The sequence below is a fragment of the Girardinichthys multiradiatus genome, chromosome 9 (assembly GCF_021462225.1).
Source record: "Girardinichthys multiradiatus isolate DD_20200921_A chromosome 9, DD_fGirMul_XY1, whole genome shotgun sequence".
NCBI classification, from domain to species: Eukaryota; Metazoa; Chordata; class Actinopteri; order Cyprinodontiformes; family Goodeidae; genus Girardinichthys; species Girardinichthys multiradiatus.
The window spans coordinates 2,506,320-2,527,984 of NC_061802.1; the positions used below are offsets into that span (position 1 = coordinate 2,506,320).

The window sequence follows — 21,665 nt, forward strand, 5'->3', positions numbered from 1 at the left end:
GGAACTAGACCGGCCCACACTGGCTGGGCCAGATGTGGTTTATATCATAAAACAGCCTCAGTGTTAAGCAAACAGCAGAGCTCCAGTTATAGTTGGAGTCATCCTAGTTCACCTGTTTATGTGGCTTCCTGACATACAGGAAGGTCTCACTCCAAATTCACACAGAACAGATCCCACTTAACACAACGTAGGGTTAAAAAGATGACTACAATCTGCTGCAGCGCAGTTTAGATACAGAGGAAACAGGACGTTAAGACATGCCTCTCCTCAGCAGCGCTAGGATGATCCAAACCACTGATGAGCAGAGGAAGGAAAGAAGGAACGGACAAACTGAAAGAAGATGAATGCTGAATCTTTATAAAATGAACTTAAAATAACAAAACAACATGTTTTAGGTGGAAAAACAGACAGGGGAATGAAAGTAGGAACATCCTCAAAATAATCAAGAGTTGCAAATCAAAATTAATCATTTTATTTTGAAAAAGGGCACTAAAAAACTGAAAAGAGTTTTTTTTACTGGGTACAGAACCAAAACATGGTCCTCTGAGCTCCTTCATCCATAGAGACCAGAACAACGCCTTCATTACAGCAGAGAAAGCTCTGATCCATCTATCTCCGGTCCGCTCCGCCTCACTGAGGAACAAGACAGAAACCTGAACAGTTCGGCTCTGAAGACCAGAAATAAGCTACGTTTTTTAAAAAGCACGTTTCATTTTTAATTTTAATGTAAGTTTTCCGGCCACATGAATAAAAGCAGACCAGCAGAGTTCTTCTAAAACAACAAATTAAACCGCAGGTCCGAGAACATGCTACCACACCTCCAACACTGTGGGCCATGATCTGCTGCAAGAAAGTGCCATCTGATGAATTATTAAAGAGGAACACATGCAGCTGCAGGATCAGAGGCAGATGGAAGCAAGCAGGACAAGACTAGACACATAAAAGTCCTGAGCACACAGAAAGGTCCAACTCTGCATCCGACCTGCTGACAAGATTCATGAACTCAAGCAGTCAGTCATTTTCTATGGCTTATTCCATAATGGGTCGCAGGGAAGCTGGTGCCTCTCCAGCAGTCTATGGGTGGGAGGCGGGTTACACCCTGGACAGGTCGCCAGTCCATTGCTGCGTCGGGCCAGGTTAGTACTTGGATGGGAGACCGCCCAGGAATACCAGGTGCTGTAAGCTTGGCTTACGGCCACACCTCCCTGAGCACGCCCGATCTCGTCTGAACTCAAGCATCTCAATCCAAATCAAACTAAAGGGAAAATCATCCATGTAGGTGTTAAAGAAAGCTGCTTGATGTTTTTAAGACGATGCCAACCAAAGAAACACGATACAACATGGTGGCTGGAGTTTCCACACAAATCCAAACACAAAACTGGTTCAACTCTAATAAATCTTCAGTAAACAACAACAACAATCTGTCATCATTAGCATTCATATAAAACTCAGCAGCAGAATGTTTTGGCACATTTAAAAAATAACTCAGTTTAGATGGAAGCTAATGAAATAAATAACCCCTTCAGATGTTACAGTGTGCCAGCAGAGCAGGTTTTTCCTCCATCATTTCAGTGCTATAAAGAATATGTGCAAGCAAAGCTATGAAGGACAAAATCTTCCAGCTCTGGACAGGCTGTCCTGCACATGTCAAAGTAGGCGTGTCAAACTGCATCCATATCTCTCTTTCCATGGAGAACAGTTTAATCATCACTGTCACAGAAAAGCAGAGCAGATTTATTCACCCAGCAAAACCCAAACAGCTGCTTGACACCAAACTCTGAAAGTGTGCCTCTTTAGAGCCGAGCCAAAGCACGGATGCACAGGTGACAGATGATGATGGATGTGAGGATTATGCAGAAATGTGTGGGTTCAGTCACTCATTTTATGCTGATGACCGCTGAAACTGAAGGCCCTCAGGCATAACTCTAGATCTTTGCTACTTCTTCATCAGATGCTTCAGTGCCAACGGACGGAGCTTAGGAGATGCAAACAGCTGAACTTACTTGAAGCTGCAGATGCTCTGGGAGGCTGCAGGATGCCCTGTGGGTCCTTGGGGGTCAAGGGGGCAGGTTGGGGGCAGGATTTCCCTCCAGGATGACAGGTCATCACAGTCCCAACGTATTCGACAAAGGTCCCTGGAAAGTTTTCTTTCTCCTTGCTCCTTTCGTTGACACCATGCAGCCAGCCTGCTGGGCTCCGTTCATCACCCTCCTGGTTCTCCAGTCCGGCTGCAGACATCAGCAAGACTTTTGGGACAGTCAGCAGGTCGCCAGGCTGCAGGCTGAGGTCATCCCCGTGCTCCTTCTTGTATTCAAATAGCGCCCGGTACTGGAAACTTTCAGAAGCCATCGCATGCACAGCTGAAAACTCGGATTATTCCTGATAGAAAAGCAACTTCAGAAAGAATGTTGCTAGAAGTTCCTGAGGTGAACCCGGACAGATGCTGCGGCTGCCTGAGATCTGCTGGGCTGTGCTGAGCAGGACCAGACAGTGGTGTGGATTCAGTCAAAGCCTTGAGGTAGAAACTGAACTTCTGAAAGTGAGAGGAATCCTGCAGACAGTGTGGTTCCTTCATGTATCGCCTCCTGTCTGTTCCAGTCTGAGGCCTGCAGGTTCTGAGCAGATGGACCGACGGATGGAAGGATGAGATGTTCCTGCAGACTGGTACAGGTTTTTCAGGACACACTGATACACACTCAGACACATGCACACACACTGCAGTGCAGGATGTGGACTCCTCTCCTGCAAGCTTCTGCCTCCTGAAAACTGGATTTAAAGTTAAAATATTAACATTTCATCCGTTAATCCTGTTAAAATGACAGTGTGCATCATTCAGGTCTGAATGTGGGAGACGTAAACCTAGAAACTCAGAATAAACTGAAATGACCTCCTGAGTCATGAAAAATGCAGCAGGATCCTCCCAGCAGGTCAGTCAGTCACATTCAACCAGGAGAAACTGCTCCCCCCAAAACACGACGCAAAGTCACCGCTAAACCCGCACGGACGCCTCTTTTTGCGCCTTTGCAGAGGCGGCGGTGCGCCAACTGTCCGCTAGAGCAGCGCCTGCAGCCCGCAGAGCGAACCCAGACCGGTTCGGAGGAAAGTGGTCCTGCACAGAGGCAGCACGCTCGTTGCTGTGCAGAGCCGCGGTGCTGATGTCAGTGAATCCCTCCTCCTCATCATCTTCCTCATCCTGTCTGCAGAAACGCCGGCGAGGACGGGATGGGACGGTTGCAGCATCGGTTTAGTCACTTCATCCCGCAACTGAACTGCAGCCTTTATTCTGAGGTTCAACACCAGGAAGGGTTGGAGAGGAGGAGATGAGATGGAAGGAGCTTCAGAGAGGGTGGAGAAACATGGAAAAAGATTATTTATGCGTGTCTGCAGCGACTCGGATTTTAGGAATAAATACATTAAAATGTAGAAATGGAGAAATGAAAATGCTGCGCACTGGACGAGAACTGAGAAGGGTTCATGGAAGTGCGCGTCTGGTGACGCAGCAGCAGACAGCTGCGTCATCAGACGCGCACTTTCAGTCTGAATGCGCAGAAAGAAGTGAGGAGGAAAACCCATGAAGAGAAGATTTCTGTTCCATTGGGATGACTTTTTCCTGAGACTTCAAGGTGCCTTATTTAATGTCTCAGACAGAAGGCATGAGTTGATATATAGTCTCAGGCATTATTCGTTCCAATATTTGGCTTGTTTTAAATTTTTGGGAATCTTCAATAAATTCAATCAAGGAAATGAGAGGAAATATTAATGGCCAGGTGGAACCAGAGACACAGCATTTACATAAAGCTAAAACATATTGTGAAATAAAACCTTAAATGCTTAAGTTGAAGGCAACTGGAGATATTTTCTTGTTTTGGATGTTGATGTTTCACATTTCATCCAAAAGGCTTCTTTAGTTCTGAACATGGGTGGAAGTAACAACAGTTGATTCACATCTCCAGGACAGGAAATGCTTGTTGAAAGGCATTTTGGATGGAAAACAGGTTATTTGACAGAGGAGTGAAAAAAGTTTCCTAAACACGAAAAACCAACACTAAATGGAGGAGTTGGCTTCAGATCTAATCTTTCTAACACCTACTCTCTGTCCCTGACTTGTCTTCCCAGGCAAATATGCAGCCGTTCACACCTTGGGGCATGTGACTAAAGTCACGTGACCTTAATGACCCCACTAGTTAGATTGTTCTGACTGCAACTTGTAAGCTAGTTATTTCCAACCATGTTCAGAACTGAAGAGGTCAACCAGGATTGTCATGTCCAAGGTGACTGAGAATCTACACAGGAGTGTTTGAAATAAAATGTAAAACATGATCTAATTCCTGTCATTTAAAAAGCTATTATTTCAACAATAAGTAGGAGACTGAGTGAAAATAAAACTTTCAAAGCCCAAACCACTGCTGGTGGGACTATGACAGAACATTTATAAAATCCAATGTTTGCAAAGCAACTGTTCCTCTAACATGGTGGGGCTCCGGGCTACAGCTCTGGTTTCAATCATTTCAATCATATACAGGTCCTTCTCAAAATATTAGCATATTGTGATGAAGTTCATTATTTTCCATAATGTCATGATGAAAATTTAACATTCATATATTTTAGATTCATTGCACACTAACTGAAATATTTCAGGTCTTTTATTGTCTTAATACGGATGATTTTGGCATACAGCTCATGAAAACCCAAAATTCCTATCTCACAAAATTAGCATATCATTAAAAGGGTCTCTAAACGAGCTATGAACCTAATCATCTGAATCAACGAGTTAACTCTAAACACCTGCAAAAGATTCCTGAGGCCTTTAAAACTCCCAGCCTGGTTCATCACTCAAAACCCCAATCATGGGTAAGACTGCCGACCTGACTGCTGTCCAGAAGGCCACTATTGACACCCTCAAGCAAGAGGGTAAGACACAGAAAGACATTTCTGAACGAATAGGCTGTTCCCAGAGTGCTGTATCAAGGCACCTCAGTGGGAAGTCTGTGGGAAGGAAAAAGTGTGGCAGAAAACGCTGCACAACGAGAAGAGGTGACCGGACCCTGAAGAAGATTGTGGAGAAGGGCCGATTCCAGACCTTGGGGGACCTGCGGAAGCAGTGGACTGAGTCTGGAGTAGAAACATCCAGAACCACCGTGCACAGGTGTGTGCAGGAAATGGGCTACAGGTGCCGCATTCCCCAGGTCAAGCCACTTTTGAACCAGAAACAGCGGCAGAAGCGCCTGACCTGGGCTACAGAGAAGCAGCACTGGACTGTTGCTCAGTGGTCCAAAGTACTTTTTTCGGATGAAAGCAAATTCTGCATGTCATTCGGAAATCAAGGTGCCAGAGTCTGGAGGAAGACTGGGGAGAAGGAAATGCCAAAATGCCAGAAGTCCAGTGTCAAGTACCCACAGTCAGTGATGGTCTGGGGTGCCGTGTCAGCTGCTGGTGTTGGTCCACTGTGTTTTATCAAGGGCAGGGTCAATGCAGCTAGCTATCAGGAGATTTTGGAGCACTTCATGCTTCCATCTGCTGAAAAGCTTTATGGAGATGAAGATTTCATTTTTCAGCACGACCTGGCATCTGCTCACAGTGCCAAAACCACTGGTAAATGGTTTACTGACCATGGTATCACTGTGCTCAATTGGCCTGCCAACTCTCCTGACCTGAACCCCATAGAGAATCTGTGGGATATTGTGAAGAGAACGTTGAGAGACTCAAGACCCAACACTCTGGATGAGCTAAAGGCCGCTATCGAAGCATCCTGGGCCTCCATAAGATCTCAGCAGTGCCACAGGCTGATTGCCTCCATGCCACGCCGCATTGAAGCAGTCATTTCTGCCAAAGGATTCCCGACCAAGTATTGAGTGCATAACTGTACATGATTATTTGAAGGTTGATGTTTTTTGTATTAAAACCACTTTTCTTTTATTGGTCGGATGAAATATGCTAATTTTGTGAGATAGGAGTTTCGGGTTTTCATGAGCTGTATGCCACAATCATCCGTATTAAGACAATAAAAGACCTGAAATATTTCAGTTAGTGTGCAATGAATCTAAAATATATTAATGTTAAATTTTCATCATGACATTATGGAAAATAATGAACTTTATCACAATATGCTAATATTTTGAGAAGGACCTGTAAATGTTTCTGATTGGTTTGAAGAAGACAACTTCATCTCTCACTGTGATGACATTTTCTCCTCATTCCCCAATTTCTCCAATAAACTTCCACATTATTCCAGCTCTGTTCTGCTGCAGTCACTTTCTATCTAATCAGGCTGCTATTTATACAAATAGAAAGTGACATAAATTGATTGAGAGCTTACAGGGGAATACAGGACCTACCCTGGACTCCCCAGGCTTTTAGTCATGTCAGTTCTTCAGCTCATCGGATCTATTGTGTCTCCTACTCTCCCTAATTTCTCCCATCAAAGGAGGGACGATATTAGGGAGGAGGTTGAGAATAGTTGCTTCAGATTAAATGTGGCAGTTTCATCAGGGAGTGCACGGTTACCAACTTTTAGGGGCGCATCATAAGTTCAGATAATTGCAGATCGATCAGTGTTTGTCTTGACTGACTGACCTCGAATGACACTGGTTAACCTTAGAAGCGTTGATATGAGAGATGTAATCCACCGACTCAGTCTCATTAATCTGCTGTTAGATATGCAAGTCTGGTATTAAAATGCTTCTTTCTCCAGTCAGAGAAACAAGCAATAGCACCACCAGGACTTTGTGAGGTTGATGGAGTCACACTGTGGGTTTGCATGAAGGTAGGTGGTCATGTTGTGCTATGGCCCAACAAATGGCATGTTCAGATGTCAGAGTGAACTTATGTTCGTACCAGCGGGTCCTACAGGGAACCCACACATTATGAAGGTTCCTTCTGCTCCAGACAGAACACAGATGGGATCTGTTCCTTCCACCCAGACACAGGTACCAGACTCTTTAAAACACCCAACAGCTGGCATCAGCTGCAGTGTTGGTTCTCTAGTTTACCAGAGTCCGGTTCCTGTGTTAATAGTCATAGTTTGGTGTCATTAGGACCATTACGAGGACAGGATGCAGGAAGCATCCACTGATGCTCAGCAGGGAAACCAGTCCTGTCAGTGTGGAGATACAGAGGTGTTCCTCCTGGCATCATGATGTTTATCTCACCTCTGGAAGGGATCCAGACATACTGAGCAGACAGTTCTACGTCAGAGGCATCCTGTACACAGACAGCCACTCATGTAGAAGTACAGCTCCAAAAACTAGATTATCCTAAAAATGTTAAATTTTTTTTGTCCCTCATATCAGAAAGTGAAAAACAAATTGATTCCACACAGAGTGAAATGTTTCAAGGCTTTATTTGTTTTATCTGGGATGATTCTGGCTTCCAGAGAATGAAAACCCAAATTACAGAGTTTCAGAACATCAGAATATTACATCAAATCAATAAAAATGATCTGTTCTGAAATGTACGTTCATTTCTCAAAGCTTGGTTGGGGCTCCTTTGCATGAATTACATCATCATCATGTCAGAGATCAGCCTGTGGTTCTGTTGAGATGTTCAGGAAGCCCAGTGTTGGGACCTCAGCCATGGTTACAATGTGAAAGGCCAGTACAAACGTTTCTGGATCTTTCAAAATAAATTGCATTAACCTACTTCTGGCACAGCCAGGAAACGGGGTAGCTGCGGACTTCCTGTGATGTCACTGTCCAAATAAAAGCACCGCTCTTGCTACATCCTGCCTCTTCTACGCGGGTCACCCAGGGGCCTGGACAGAGAGACACAGTATTAAATATTAAATAATATATTCAGATTCATAGTCACAACACCAGGTTGCTTTACAGCACCACCATGGTCACTGAACCAGCTTAGGTATATTTGGCAATATGGGCCAGTACCAAGTTCTGCTGGAAAAGGAAATCAGCATCTCCATAAAGCTAGTCAGCAGAAGGAAGCATAAACTGCTCTAGAACGTCCCAGTAGATGACAGAGTTGACTGTGGACTTCAGAAACACAAGCGGACCAGAACCAGCAGATGACATGGCTCCCAAACCATCACTAACTGTGGAAACTTCACAATGGACTTCAAGCAACGTGGATTCTGTTTCCCTCCACTCTTCCTCTGGAACCTTGATCTTCAGATGAAATGCAGCCTTTACTTTCATCTGAAAAGAGAACTTTGGACCACTGAGCAACAGGTTCTGTTTCTCCTCAGCCCAGGTCCGATACTTGTAGCTCATGTGGAGGACCCATCTGTCTGTGGTGGCTCTTGATGCATTGACCCCAGCCTCAGTCCACTCCTTGTGAAGCTCCCCAAATCCTTGAATATATTTTTCTTGACAATCTTCTCAAGGCTGCAGTTTTCCCTGCTGCTGGGGCACCTTTTCCTAGTACACTTTTTCTTTCCTCTCAACTTTCCATGAGTATGCTATAACTTTTTCACAATATTGAAATTTTTTGAGAGACTGAATTTAGGTTTTCATTATCCGTAAACTATAAATCATCAACAATAAATAGAGGCTAGAAATATTTCCCTCTACATGTAATAAATCTAAATGAATTTCACTTTCTGATACGAGGGAGAAAAACATTGAATTTTTTCACGACATCCTTATTTTAGTTTTGAGGTGTACTTGCAGTCAGATCCCCACCCGCCCCTTCATTTTTCTCATTAAGATGATGTGTGGGGCCATCTTGGACATGATCTCTACCTCCATGCTAATCTTGTGGATCCAGCAGCTCTGTGCACCTCTGACTCTGCCATCCATCTGATCTGATGTTACACCACACTCACATATCTTTCAGGGAGAACTGCACTTATAAGGAACCTGGCTTACTGCTTAGTGATCCACTTTTAGTGGAAGAACAATGAACAGGAAAACATTTTCTTGGTTCCCGACAGTTTTAAGATAATTGTTTAGCAGCAATTCAAAGAGAACATTGAAAGTGGGTGAAGGATAGAGACCTCCAGGGTGGCTTGGATCTGAATTTAATGCAGAGCCTTTGACTCAAAGCTCGAAACTTAGACAAAATTATTCTAAATGACACACACTCTATGAAAGGACCATGTTCTGGAAGATAACAGCTTGTTTTTGGGATTAAAAAATAAAAACACTCTGAATGCGGCCATGAAGCTCTGATCTGATCCATGCTGTCGAGTTTATTGACAGTTTCTCGTATCAATATTGATCCAACAGCACGATGAAACATCTTCTGAATTCATCACGTTTTCACCTATGACCCTCAGCTACCACAGTGTGGCTGATCGATGTTCTAAGATCTTAGAAAAGTTTGGTTTAACTTGCTGCATAAAAGCTGTTTTCAAACTTCAATCACTCAGCATCTCTCACTCATAAACTTCATCTGTTTTTCTACCAGCAGCAGCTTCATCTTCCCTCACTTACAGGGAAAACTGACAGGATCACTGATATGATGAGAAGGCAAGGCAAGATTGTTCACACTCCATCATTCATTCACAAAGACATCCAAAGAGCTTCACTGGACATCCAAAGAACTACAGAAAATGATGCAGAACAGCCATGTTAAAATACAGACATCAAAGGTATAAAAGGAACAAATGTTTCTAACAGATTCTTTGGTAAAAAACTGCGGCAAACCAACATGTTTTCAGTCCTGATGTAAAGGAACCAGCTGTTTCTGAACATCTCAGGGTTTTATGGAGTTTGTTCCAGAGTTGAGGAGCAGAGAAAATAAACACTTCTCACCTTCTTTGGTTCTGAAGACCCGAGGGATCTGCATGGTTCATACCTGACCACCAACTCAGAAATGTATTTCAGCCCGAAGACCAGGTAGTGCTCTATGGACCAAAAGCAGAATATTAAAATCAATTATTTGAGAAACAGGAAGTAAGGACTCCTACAGTCCAAAAACATGTCTGTTAGGTTAACTGGTCTATCTACATTGCTCTGATGAGTGTGTCTGCATGCTTTTCTGTGTTGTCTTGTGATGGACTGGAGATCTGGCCATGATGTTCCCCACCTCTCGCCCAATGACCTCTGGAGAGCACCAGCTCCAACGCCACCCTGTACGGACAAGTGGGTCTAGAGGAAGGAAGGAAGAAAGGAAAGAAGGACGGAAGGACGGAGAGTCTGCCCTCTACAGGCCAGCTTATTACCATCATGCATAAAATCTAGAACCTGGATCCTTCACATGTTGAGTCGTGAAGGTTGGACTCATATTTCAGAGGATCAGGTTTTCCACAGTCTGACATGTTTCCGTCTGAGAACAATAAATTAAATTGAGGGATTTTCACAGAATAAGACCGCTGGAGAGAGTTTAATGGTTAGATGTATAATCTGCTGTCAGTAAAGAGCAACTTGGAGCACATTGGGTCAGAGTGGGACCTGGCTGTTTGTCAGAACCAAGTTAAAGAAACCTTGGAAATAGTTTGAAAAGGCTGACACATTGTCTTCATGAATAAAGATTTGTTATGCATTAAAGGCTTAAACTGGTGGTTTGACTGTTTAATGTTGCAGCAAAATCAATTTTAACCAAATCTAAACATTAAAAGGTGAAAGAAAAAAAATCTGCTTCATGCGTCCATCTTACCTTCAGTCTGCACCCAAGAAACTGCATTAGTCTCTGGGTCTGGAGAACCAGGAAACTTATTTCACAGCAAAAAGGCAGGTGGATGGAGCACAGAAATACACTTCAGGTTTATTCTGGTAAAAAACAAACCAGAACACAGAATAAAGGTCCTGACAGTCTAAACTGGACCGAAGGACTTCAGAATATTTAACGAGACTCAGCTGTGGTGATCAGCCTCAGAGTCAAGGTGGAAAACAGAAAAGAAAACTGAGCAGAAAACTAAAATACAGGAAGTGGTTCAAACTTTAAATATACTAAAAATCAACCCATGTGTTTTATATTTGAGGCATTTAGTCTTAATGTGAGTCCATCAGTCATTCTGAGGCAAGGTCTGTTCAAACTCGATTACAAAGTTTGAGGGAAACACTGACGAGGTGATTCATGAAGGCGATATGAGCCAATCAGACTAAATTAAAAACAATATAAACATGTAAAGATGGCAAATAAATGTTATGAATTACATTAAAATCCAGTTATTACATATAAAAAGGAGAAGTCTGAAAATACAAAGAACCAAGAACTGATCCAATTAACTGATAAAATGAGCTTTAGCCTTGAGGAGAAAACTGTAACAGTTTTTTATTCTAGTTTTAAAGGAGCTCTGTTGGTTGTGCCTTGGGCCGGCTCCGGCAGAGACTAATAACTGATGATCTGTGAACACAGGTTAAACTTGTTGCTCCAGAGGTCTGCTTAGTGTTCACTGTGGCCTTCTCTGTGCACATGGACAGAAAACAAGACGAGGGATAATGAGGGGGATGTTTTACAGTCGTGACACGTTAACAGAAAACTGTCCATACATGCGGAATGGCGTGATAAGCAGCCATGAAGCGCTTATCTCTGCACAGAGAGCTCGGCCTAATTAGTGGAAGGAAAACGTACACATCTATAATTCACAGTGTTCTCAGTGTCTGACAGCAGTGGTGATGCTCTAAGATCTACTGAAGACACAGAAAGTTTAGGAAAACTTTCCAGCTGAGGCAGAGCCGTTAGCGCTCCGCTCCCACAGAGCCAGCTCAGAGGTTCTGATCCGACTGGTGTCAACATGAAGCAGTCAATCATATTAAATTCACACATTTTTACATAATTTCTTCTCCAGGTTATTCTTCTGACTAAAGCGTGAACCCGGAGAAGTTGTGAGGTTTGTAAACTCTGCTACAGTTTTATATGTAATTTTTGTTGTTGCTTCAAATTATTGGAACAGAGAAAATGAGATGGGTGAATGCATTCTGTCATATTGAGTTTAAAGGATTTGACCCACATGCAGAAAGCAATTCAGTACACGGTATTGTTCGGTAAAGTGTCTATTTACAACTGGGTGAATAATGCAGGGAACTGGAACCAGGATGCAAACTGTAGAAATAAACAAGGAAGTAAGCAGGGATAACTCTGGGGCTGAACTCATGAAAATAATAAATCTGTCTTACAAAGAATGGTGGAGGGATCCGCCAGAGGGGGAGTGGAGAAACCAAGTGGTTGTTTGCCGGTGAGACTGAAGTCGCTGCAAGATGCTGTGGTAGCCATGCTGGTTCAGTATGCCTTCAATTTTGAATAAATCCCCAACAGTGTCACCAGCAAAGCACCCCCACACCATCACACCTCCTCCTCCATGCTTCACGGTGGGAACCAGGCATGTAGAGTCCATCCGTTCACCTCTTCTGCGCCGCACAAAGACACGGTGGTTGGAACCATAGATCTCAAACTTGGACTCATCAAACCAAAGCACAGATTTCCACTGGTCTAATGTCCATTCCTTGTGTTCTTTAGCCCAAACAAGTCTCTTCTGCTTGTTGCCTGTCCTCAGCAGTGGTTTCCTAGCAGCTATTTTACCATGAAGGCCTGATTCACACAGTCTCCTCTTAACAGTTGTTCTAGAGATATGTCTGCTGCTAGAACTCTGTGTGGCATTGACCTGTTCTCTAATCTGAGCTGCTGTTAACCTGCGATTTCTGAGGCTGGTGACTCGGATGAAATTATCGTCCGCAGCAGTGGTGACTCTTGGTCTTCCTTTCCTGGGGCGGTCTTCATGTGAGCCAGTTTCTTTGTAGCGCTTGATGGTTTTTGCGACTGCACTTGGGGACACTTTCAAAGTTTTCCCAATTGTTCGGACTGACTGACCTTCATTTCTTAAAGTAATGATGGCCACTCGATTTTCTTTACTTAGCTGCTATTTTCTTGCCATAATATAAATTATAACAGTCTATTCAGTAGGGCTATCAACTGTGTACTGTATCCACCTCCTGCACAACACAACTGATGGTCCCAACCCCATTTATAAGGCTTGAAATCCCACTTATTAAACCTGACAGGGCACACCTGTGAAGTGAAAACCATTTCAGGTGACGACCTCTTGAAGCTCATCAACAGAATGCCAAGAGTGTGCGGAGCAGTAATCAAAGTAAAAGGTGGTTACTTTCAAGAACCTAGAATATAAGACATATTTTCAGTTGTTTCCCACTTTTTTGTTCAGTATATAATTCCACATGTGTTAATTCATAGTTTTGATGCCTTCAGTGTGAAGCTACAATATTCATAGTCATGAAAATAAAGACAACTCTTTGAATGAGAAGGTGTACAAACGTTTGGTCTGTACTGTAGATCACAAAGCTCTGTATAAAAACCCTGAAAACATTAAACATCATTATATCTACATAGTTAAACAAAGGCAGTTTAAAAAGACGGCTTCAGTGCCACTGATCAAATTATCTTTATAGGTCTGAGCTGCTCTACAAAAGCTGGTTTGCTGCTCTGGAGCATTTCACAATGCCAGATAGGAAAGATAACAGCAGTGACCTTGGAAAAGCAACTGTTGCTGCCCATCAACCTAGGAAGGGTTAGAAGGTCATCTCCAAGCTATCTGAAGTCCATCATTCTACAGAGAGAAAGATCGTTCCCAGGTGCTGCCAGTCTTCCCAGGAGTGGACGTCCCAGATAATTCAGGCCAAGGTCAGAGCGTGAAGATTAGAGGAAAAAAACCCAAGAGCTCCATCTCAGACTTTACAGACCTCAGTTAGCAGGTTAGAGGTTAAAGGTCATGACAGGAAAGTTAGATAAACACTGAACCAGTATGGCAGGACTTATGTTAGCAAAGCTGCATCTGAATGAAAAACTTCTGAGACAATGTCCTCTGGACAGATGAGACCAATGTAGAGATGTTGGACCATAATGAACAAACCAAACACAACATATCAGCACAAACACATCATACAAACTGTATAGCATGGTGGTGGAGGGCTGATTATCTGGGCTTGTTTTGCTGCCACAGGACCTGGACACCTTTCAGTCAATCGTTGGACCATGAACTCCTCTGTATATCAAAGTACTGGGTCAGTAACAGAACAACAAACCCAAACAATGAAGCTAATCTACAACAGGCTGGCTGAAAAGGAATCAAGGTGTTGTTGTGGTCTAGTCAAAGTCCTCAACCTGTTTTAATGCTGTGGTGGGACCTTAAAGAGCTGTGCAGGAACAAAACTCTGCAAACTTGAATGACCTGAGAGAAGAAGAACCACGAGGATCCACATGCGGACCAGTCGGTTCTTTCCAGTCATCATATTCCTGTTTCATGTCGTTCTCATGCATATTCAAACATGACCAGAGTTCTGTCTTTATTTGCACGCTGTGTGTGAAGATAAGTATTTGATGAGAATATCTGAGCTTCTTGCTGCTGATGGAATATTCATGCAGAGTCGAGGTGACGACTGACTGAAGCATCAGTGGGAGGAACGGCACATTAAAAGCCAAAGACTGCATGCTGTTAACTGATTGCTCTCTGCTGGGAAACCAGGCGAGCTGTTGTTGCTGCGAGATTTCTTTCTGCTTCCCTCATTTCCTCTGGGAATAGAAACGCTCCAGAATCAGGGTTTTACCTGTGGAGTGTCGAGGCTCTGTAGCTGCAGGTGGGAGAGAGCAACACCTGTTCATTCAGCAGCAGATGATGGTCCTCTGTGTCAGTTCATCTAGTAAGCACAGGGCAGAATAATTATAAAAAGGTTTAAACTGCTCCTCAGAGGATCAGTTACTCTGACAGCCTGTTTCTAGGTGTGGAGGTGCAACATAGAGAAACAGAGTTCCTCCTGAATAATGATGATGATGAAAACACAGTTTTACAGACTGGGCCCTCCTCATTTAGAACCCTTAAAAACAATTATCCATGATATCCATTCTTAGCTTCTCAGAACCTGTTCGCTGCTGCAACCAGAAGCATGAAACTCCGTCACACAAGGAGGAAGACACAGCTCGGTTCTCCAGATGTTCTCCATTTTGTTGTGCATGGACCTGTTCAGATGTTTTGCGGTGCTGATGTCTTTAGAGAACTTTGAGCTGATTTGCACCAGAAGAACTTGGACCGGGCTCAACGTATTGTGGGAACATTAGACAACATTCCTGACAGAACGGCTGCTGCTCTGGTGAAAACCTTCATTAGTCTGACTTCTCTACACAAGCTGAATCTGGTTGTCTGGCGTGTTTGTACCGAGTCAGCTTCAGGTCCGTCTAATAAAACCTGAGAACATCTTTGGACTCCATTTATTCTCATATGTTCCAGTTTGTAGTTTAATAAGTTGCCTCATTTTAAAGGAACCATGTTAATGATGTAAGGCTGTGAGTTTAATAATGTCCAATAAATGAGAAAATTAATTACTCTGCACTCTATGAGAGCTTCAGCTGGTGCTCAAACCAAAGCAACAAAGATGTTGCTTTGAATGTGACCTTTGGTGTTGTAGTCTTCCTCGCTGATGCTTGTGTTGTGGAATTTTCTTATCAAAGTGGAGAGAAAATTAACTCATTAAAAGAGCAAAATCGGTCTTTGTCTTTATAAGTTTTATTCAAAGGCATTCAGCGTTTGAAGACCCTGACACTGAGCAAGTCAGTGAAGCAGAGCCCCGATCAACATTTACACACAGTATTTAAAGAGTATGTGGTTTTAACTATTAAACTTCTGATAATGGTTTTACAGACCAACTCCTCTAGGGTAACAAAACACAGAGGTCAGAGGGGAGAGAGGTAAGGGAAGTTCAGAGCATTGAAAAGAATTTTCCACAACACTTGGCAGCAGAGTCTTATTTGCCGTTCCAGTGTGATAAATATTCATATAATGATGACATTTGATCCAGTTTCTGGCCGGTCATCTGAGGTCTCGTCTCATTTGTCTCATTCTTTGTCTGCAGCTTCTCTTGCTGCTTTAGTCTCTGACGACCTGACCTGTCAGGCTGTGAGTGTCCGGGTTTTGGGTTCTGTGTGTGTGTTTTGCTTTTGTCTGCACTTTTGTTTTCAGTTTTCAGATGGTGCTGGAGTTTCTCAGGTGTGCTGGGTGATAGGTGCGACTGATCTGTTTATTGGAGTGGAGGAGTATTTAAGCAGGAGGCTGCCAGCACTTTGATGCCAGAGTGTTTGCCTTCTGTGGTAACAGCTCAGCCACCTCTATGCTATGCTTTGTTCTTTGCTCCTAAGCTGATATTGTTTATGTTCCTTCGCAGGCAGAAACCTGAGCTTACTGATCATTCTTCCTTGAACTTTAGCTTCGGTTCCAGAAGTTTTCTGGACAATCAAGATTACCTGTGTTTGGTGGAATTTGTTTGGATTTCGTTTCCAGGTATTAAGCTGGCAGCCTCCTGTTCCCCTCCGTCTCCTGAACGAAGGCATAAGCGAAACCTGTCCACCCTCCCACACAAGTACCTGAACATTGGATTAACTCCTGAACTCATCAGAACCCACTCTCCAGCTCAAGTAGAACCATGTGGCTTTCTCCGTTACGCACACCTGAACTCCCTCTACCCCTGGCGACCTGACTACACTCACTTAGTAAGCCGTTTAACCGTCAATCATAGTTACTTCTTGTTTATTCCCAACATTTTAGTTCTTGTATTCACCAGTTCTCTTCCCCCCTCTTTCCTGTGTCACTACTTGTAAATAAAACACCTTTTACTGATTCAGTTGTCCTGAGTGTTCTTCTGTATGTGGGCCAGATCTCGGGCAAAATGACCGTGAGATGGAGACTTCTCTTTGTATGTTTGTGGTGCCACTTTTAGTCATCATGAATCCGTCCATCCAGCACTGATCTCATTCATGTCCAGACTGTGAGATCCTGCACTACAGAGAGCTTTCATGCAAACATCCAGCGAAAGGCAGAGAAATAAGATGTTTAATCATGTTTTAGGTCACTGAAAACGGATGTTTGTGACGATTTTTCAAGATCAATGGTATGAAAGAGATAGAAGAATATGAAATAAAGCAGATTGCAGAGCAGTGGAAGACACACAGAGAGCAAACACAGAAAATGAGGACAACCTGAACTACAACAAGTCTCTGCTGCACTTTATTAGCCTCACTCTCGCCCCTTTGAGTCGACTCGGATAAATGTATCATGACTTCTCCCTTCTAGCTTCTTCCTGGATGCAGAATAATCTTCCAGAGTTCTGCTCATCCCTGTAGTCTACGGCTTTGGGCCGGTAAAAGGTCTAACAGCACAGAGTTCTAAGAACAAATGGATTTTGCTTTACGTTGTATTCCATATCAGCCATCCCATGAATTAAACATCCAGTTTTGACCCAGATTCCCAGTTCTTTAGTTTGGAAGAAGCTTCAACTTCAAGTGATACATCGCAGTCGACCATGATCTTCTCCATGAGGAGCTCAACTCCAAATATCACAATCAGAATCAAGTTTGTTCACACAGACAAGGAAATTGACTTTGGTTCCATGTTTCTCTCCATGAAGGGTTAGGGCTGTTTTATTGTCAATACAGTATCTGACAAAAGTTAGTACACCCCTCACATTTTTGGAAGTATTTTTTATATCTTTTCACGGGACAACCATGAAGATAACACAATGTAAAGAATTCAGTGTACAGCTTGTATAACAGTATAAATTTGCTGTCCCCTCAAAATAACAACACACAGCCATTAAACTCCTAACCACCGGCAACAAAAGTGAGTACACCCCTAAGTGAAATGTCTAAATTGTGCCCAAAGTGTCAATATTTTGTGGGGCGACTACTGTTTTCCAGCTTAACTCTCCTGGACATGAAGTTCACTAGAGCTTCACAGGATCCTCCTTCACTCCTCCATGACAACATCACAGAGCTGATGTTAGAGACCTTGTGTTCCTCCACCTTCCGTTTAAGGATGCCCCACCGATGCTCAACAGGGTTTAGCTCTGGAGACATGCTTGACTTGTCCAGCACGTTTACCCTTAGTCTCTTAAGCAAGGCAGTGGTCATCTTGGAGGTGTGTTTGGGGTCATTATCATGCTGGAATACTGCTCTGCGGCCCAGTTTCTGAAGGTAAGGGGTCATGCTTTGCTTCAGTATGTCACAGTAATGAACTGTAGCTCCACAGCCGGCAGCATTCATGCAACCTCAAACCATGACACTCCCACCACCATGCCTGACTGTAAGCAGGACACACGTCTTTGTGCTCCTCACCTGGTTGCCGCCACACATGTTTGACTCCATGTGGACCAAATACTTTTATCTTGGTCTCATCAGACCACAGGACATGGCTCCAGTAATCCATGTCCTTAGTCCGCTTGTCTTCAGCAAACTGTTTGCTGGTTTTCTTGTGCATCATCTTTAGAAGAGCCTTCCTTCTGGGATGACAACCATGCAGACCAGTTTGATGCAGTGTGAAGGTCTGGTCTGAGCACTGATAGGCTGACCCCTCACACCTATAACCTCTCCAGCAATCCTGGCAGCGCTCAGTATCTACTTTTAAACTCCTTCTAAATATGACGCTAATTATGTGCGCTCAACTTCTTTGGTGGACCATGGCGAGGCCTATTCTGAGAGGAAGCTGTCCTGTTTAGCTGTATGGTCTTGGTGCTATGCAAGTGCAGGCCATTTACAATTTACCAGTGACCAGTATGAGGGAGTGTGCTAGCAATAACACCTAATTTAACACACCTGCTCCCCATTCACACCTGAGACATTCTACCACTAAGAGCCACATGACACTGGGGAGGGGAAATGGCTAATTGACTAATACATCCTGGATGGAGGGAAGGTCAGCCCTGATGATTCTCTCTGCAGACTTGATTGTTGGTTGCAGTCTGGACCTGTCCTGTTTGGTGGATGAACCAAACCACACTAGGTCCAGAGAAAGGGTGGTTCCTAGGAGCTAGACGTGATCCACAGCAGACATAGTGTTGTAGAGGATGGTGAGGGGAGGCAGTGTGGTGGGGAGTTCTCTTGAAGTCTACTTCATCTCCACAGTCTTGAGTGGGTTAAGCTCCAGGTGGTTCTGACCAGCCGATCCACCTCCTGTCTGTATGCAGACTCATCATTGCCCTGCATCGGACCAATAACTGTGGAGTCACCTGCAAACATCAGGACGCAAACAAATATGTGGATTATTGGTGGCGACACAGAAAAAGGATGGAATGAGCAGTTTTGTTACAAAGATCATCTATGTAGGAAAGATGGGTGAAGTAAACAGTGGAAGAGAAGGTTTTCTCCTCATGCACCAAACACTTCTTCCTCAGGAATAAAAATCATGTGGAATCTGGGATTTAGGGAAGGAACAACCCGAAGCTGAGGGACAAGGACACCTTTACCTGAATGCTGACAGAATTTTGGTTTTCTGAAGAACAGATTTTGTTACAGGTGCTTATTCATCACTGTGGTGAATTACAGGCAGACTGGGTTCACTGCAGAGCTTATAAATCCCTCCGTAGGGTGCAGGTTTTCCAGGTCTCCAAGCTACAGCTCTCAGACAACATTTCTGTCCTCCTCCGTAGATAAACCACCAAATAAATCTTCCTTTTATGAACTTAAAATGAAGTTAGACCATTTTGACCTTTGCCTCGGGTGGACAGTCTATAAGGCATCGAAGTCCAAATTCTGATTTCTAGAGGGAATCTCATCATTCTTTAGCAACTTTTGGCTGCGCTCTCGGCTGCCTTGTTTTTTTCTATTACATATAGCTAGGGTTTGTGTGAAAATAAATTGAGAGCTGCAAAATTGATAAAAATGATGACATTTTTTCATTAGCATTAACCACATATTAACCTCATTCTTCTCCAATTGTCTGGTAACATAACTGGTACTGTGTTCTTCTCTGCAAAACGGATCAATAAAATCAACCTGTTTCTGAACCGGATCAGAAGAGATGTTTCTCTAATGAAACACAGCTCCTCTAAAACCTGGAAAAAAAGATGAAGATGGTCAGTTTGAAGCAGCTTCAGATTTCCAGCTTTATTCTCCTCTTCATATTTGTCCTGTTGTTAAAACATGACCCAGTTTTTGTTGGTTCTGGCTCATTTCTCACCCACTACATGAGTGGGAAGTAGTCAGATAAATAAAGAATTTTTTATCTCCTATTGGTGACATGTTGCATCATTTACAGCTGGGAGGCTGAGGACGAGATGAGGAGACGATGGAGTCCATCTTTCTGGAAGGCTTTTGAAGTTGAGCGAGCTTTCCTTCGATCGGCCTCTTCATACTGAGATCCACTTTCATCTCCTCAGTCTCCTGCTGCTTCCTCGGCTCGCCTCCACTTCTTCTCGCCTCTGTGGCGGAGATCATTATCGCAGCTCCATGCTGGGGCTGAACTCACAGTTTCATCTTCTGACAGGAATGCAGAAACAGGAGCAGGCTGGATGAAGGAGCGTGATGGAGGTGCTGTCAGGAGGCAGATGTTTGGAGTTTTTTCTGGGCCATTTGTTTTTTCCTGTAAGACAAAAATCACACATTGAATACATATTGGAGCCATTTTATTGTCCCTGGTGCCATCATATTTCAACACAAGAACAAATCAGAAATGAATAAATTTGCGTCTCCACAGCAGAAGATCAACAGCTACAAAGCAGAAGAAAGGCAGCTGGATCTTGGAGACACATCTGGTAACATGACAGACAGATGTGATGAGACAGAAGACATCTGTGGGTCCTTTGGTTGATTTTAATGCACATTCTGATCAATTCTGCAGAAATTAAATGCTGCATCCAGCCTTTGAACCACAATAATTAAAGAAATAAAATCATTGTGTTTCATTATCGAACAAAGAGACAATAAAACTCACTAAATCATTAAAACACAATAATTCTTAGTTTTTTATTGTCTCTCTGTTCGATAACATTTCCTCAGAAAAACTTTACTTTCTTCAAAAGTTTGATGTAAACAGTAATCAGATTTCAGGTCTGTTTCCTGAGGGACAAGAATTCCCAAATCCATGATCCAGTCTGAACAGAACAAATGAATCAGTTTCTGCAGCACTGCTGGGACCAGGGGGAGGCCGTCACTTCGCCTGATGAAACTGCAGATAGCAAACCTGTGACCTCTGATTCTGCTTATTTGGTCTGTGTGGTCAAATAAATGAGAGAAAAAAGGCACTTCTGTCTCGGCGCTCCCTGCATCCCTGCCGCCGCTGTAATTGAGTTTGGATGGATGGGAGGAAGAGTACCTACAAACAGGTTTGTGTATCAACTGTTCACCAAGAAGCATGACTGCGTGAGCTGAAGGAGGAGGAGGAGTAGAAATGAAGGGCATCTCCTCCACCATTGACCCCAATTTGTCCACGGTCTAGCCTAAAATAAGATATCATCAACCACTGTCCTCACTGAGGAGTGAACACAGCCTCAGTTGAAAAAAACCTTCAAAATGAGATCAGAACCGGAAATCTAGAGAGGAAGGTCCTGGTATCAACCTGATCTTCTTACCTCCAGGACCCAGCCTCAGATTTTACAGAAAAATATCGGAAACAGGCTAAAATGTGGTCCATCATTTCATATTTCCACTGAACTTCTTCAGTTTAATAAATGTTTCAATATAAAATCTTAAAAGGTCCAACAGGTGAGTTCTGACCCCCCTCAGGAGGGTCATTAAGAAAGCAGAAGTCCAATTACTCTGAGTGTTAGATGGATGGAGCTCCACCACCGAACCTGTCATCCCACTCTCCTTTCCATACGTCTCCAACATTGTTCAAACTTTAGTTCTGATCATGAGTACCGGCTGCAGGTAGCCGGGTCGGACATGTCGTATTAGTTTGACTTCTAATAAAACAGCACCAGATCTGAGCATTTAATGCTTCTTTAATTCAGAGGTAAACATGCTGACGTTTTTACAGCTTTAATGTCAGAACAGGG

The 21,665-nt window shown here is 43.4% G+C and overlaps 1 protein-coding gene and 1 long non-coding RNA gene across 6 annotated transcripts in view; both read right to left on the minus strand.

Moving 5' to 3' along the window:
* LOC124873782 overlaps positions 1-4,479 on the minus strand; it is a 164,744-nt gene extending 160,265 nt beyond the window's left edge. For all 4 annotated transcript variants that reach the window (XR_007039622.1, XM_047374744.1, XM_047374743.1 and 1 more), the window contains exon 1: positions 2,004-4,479. The gene's annotated coding sequence lies outside the window, so the exon portion shown is untranslated. The remainder of the gene's footprint in view (positions 1-2,003) is intronic.
* Positions 4,480-7,690: 3,211 nt separating this feature from the next.
* On the minus strand, positions 7,691-12,088 carry LOC124873796. 2 transcript variants are annotated; one of them, XR_007039625.1, is made up of 6 exons: positions 12,015-12,088; positions 10,552-10,664; positions 9,903-10,221; positions 9,708-9,799; positions 9,387-9,496; positions 7,698-7,750 (listed from the first exon to the last, which is right to left on the minus strand). It is a non-coding gene; the product is annotated as an uncharacterized LOC124873796 (long non-coding RNA). The 2 variants fall into 2 exon arrangements; XR_007039626.1 differs by lacking the exons at positions 9,387-9,496; positions 12,015-12,088 and having other exon boundaries at positions 7,691-7,750; positions 10,552-11,067.
* Between the last annotated feature and the right edge of the window lie 9,577 nt (positions 12,089-21,665).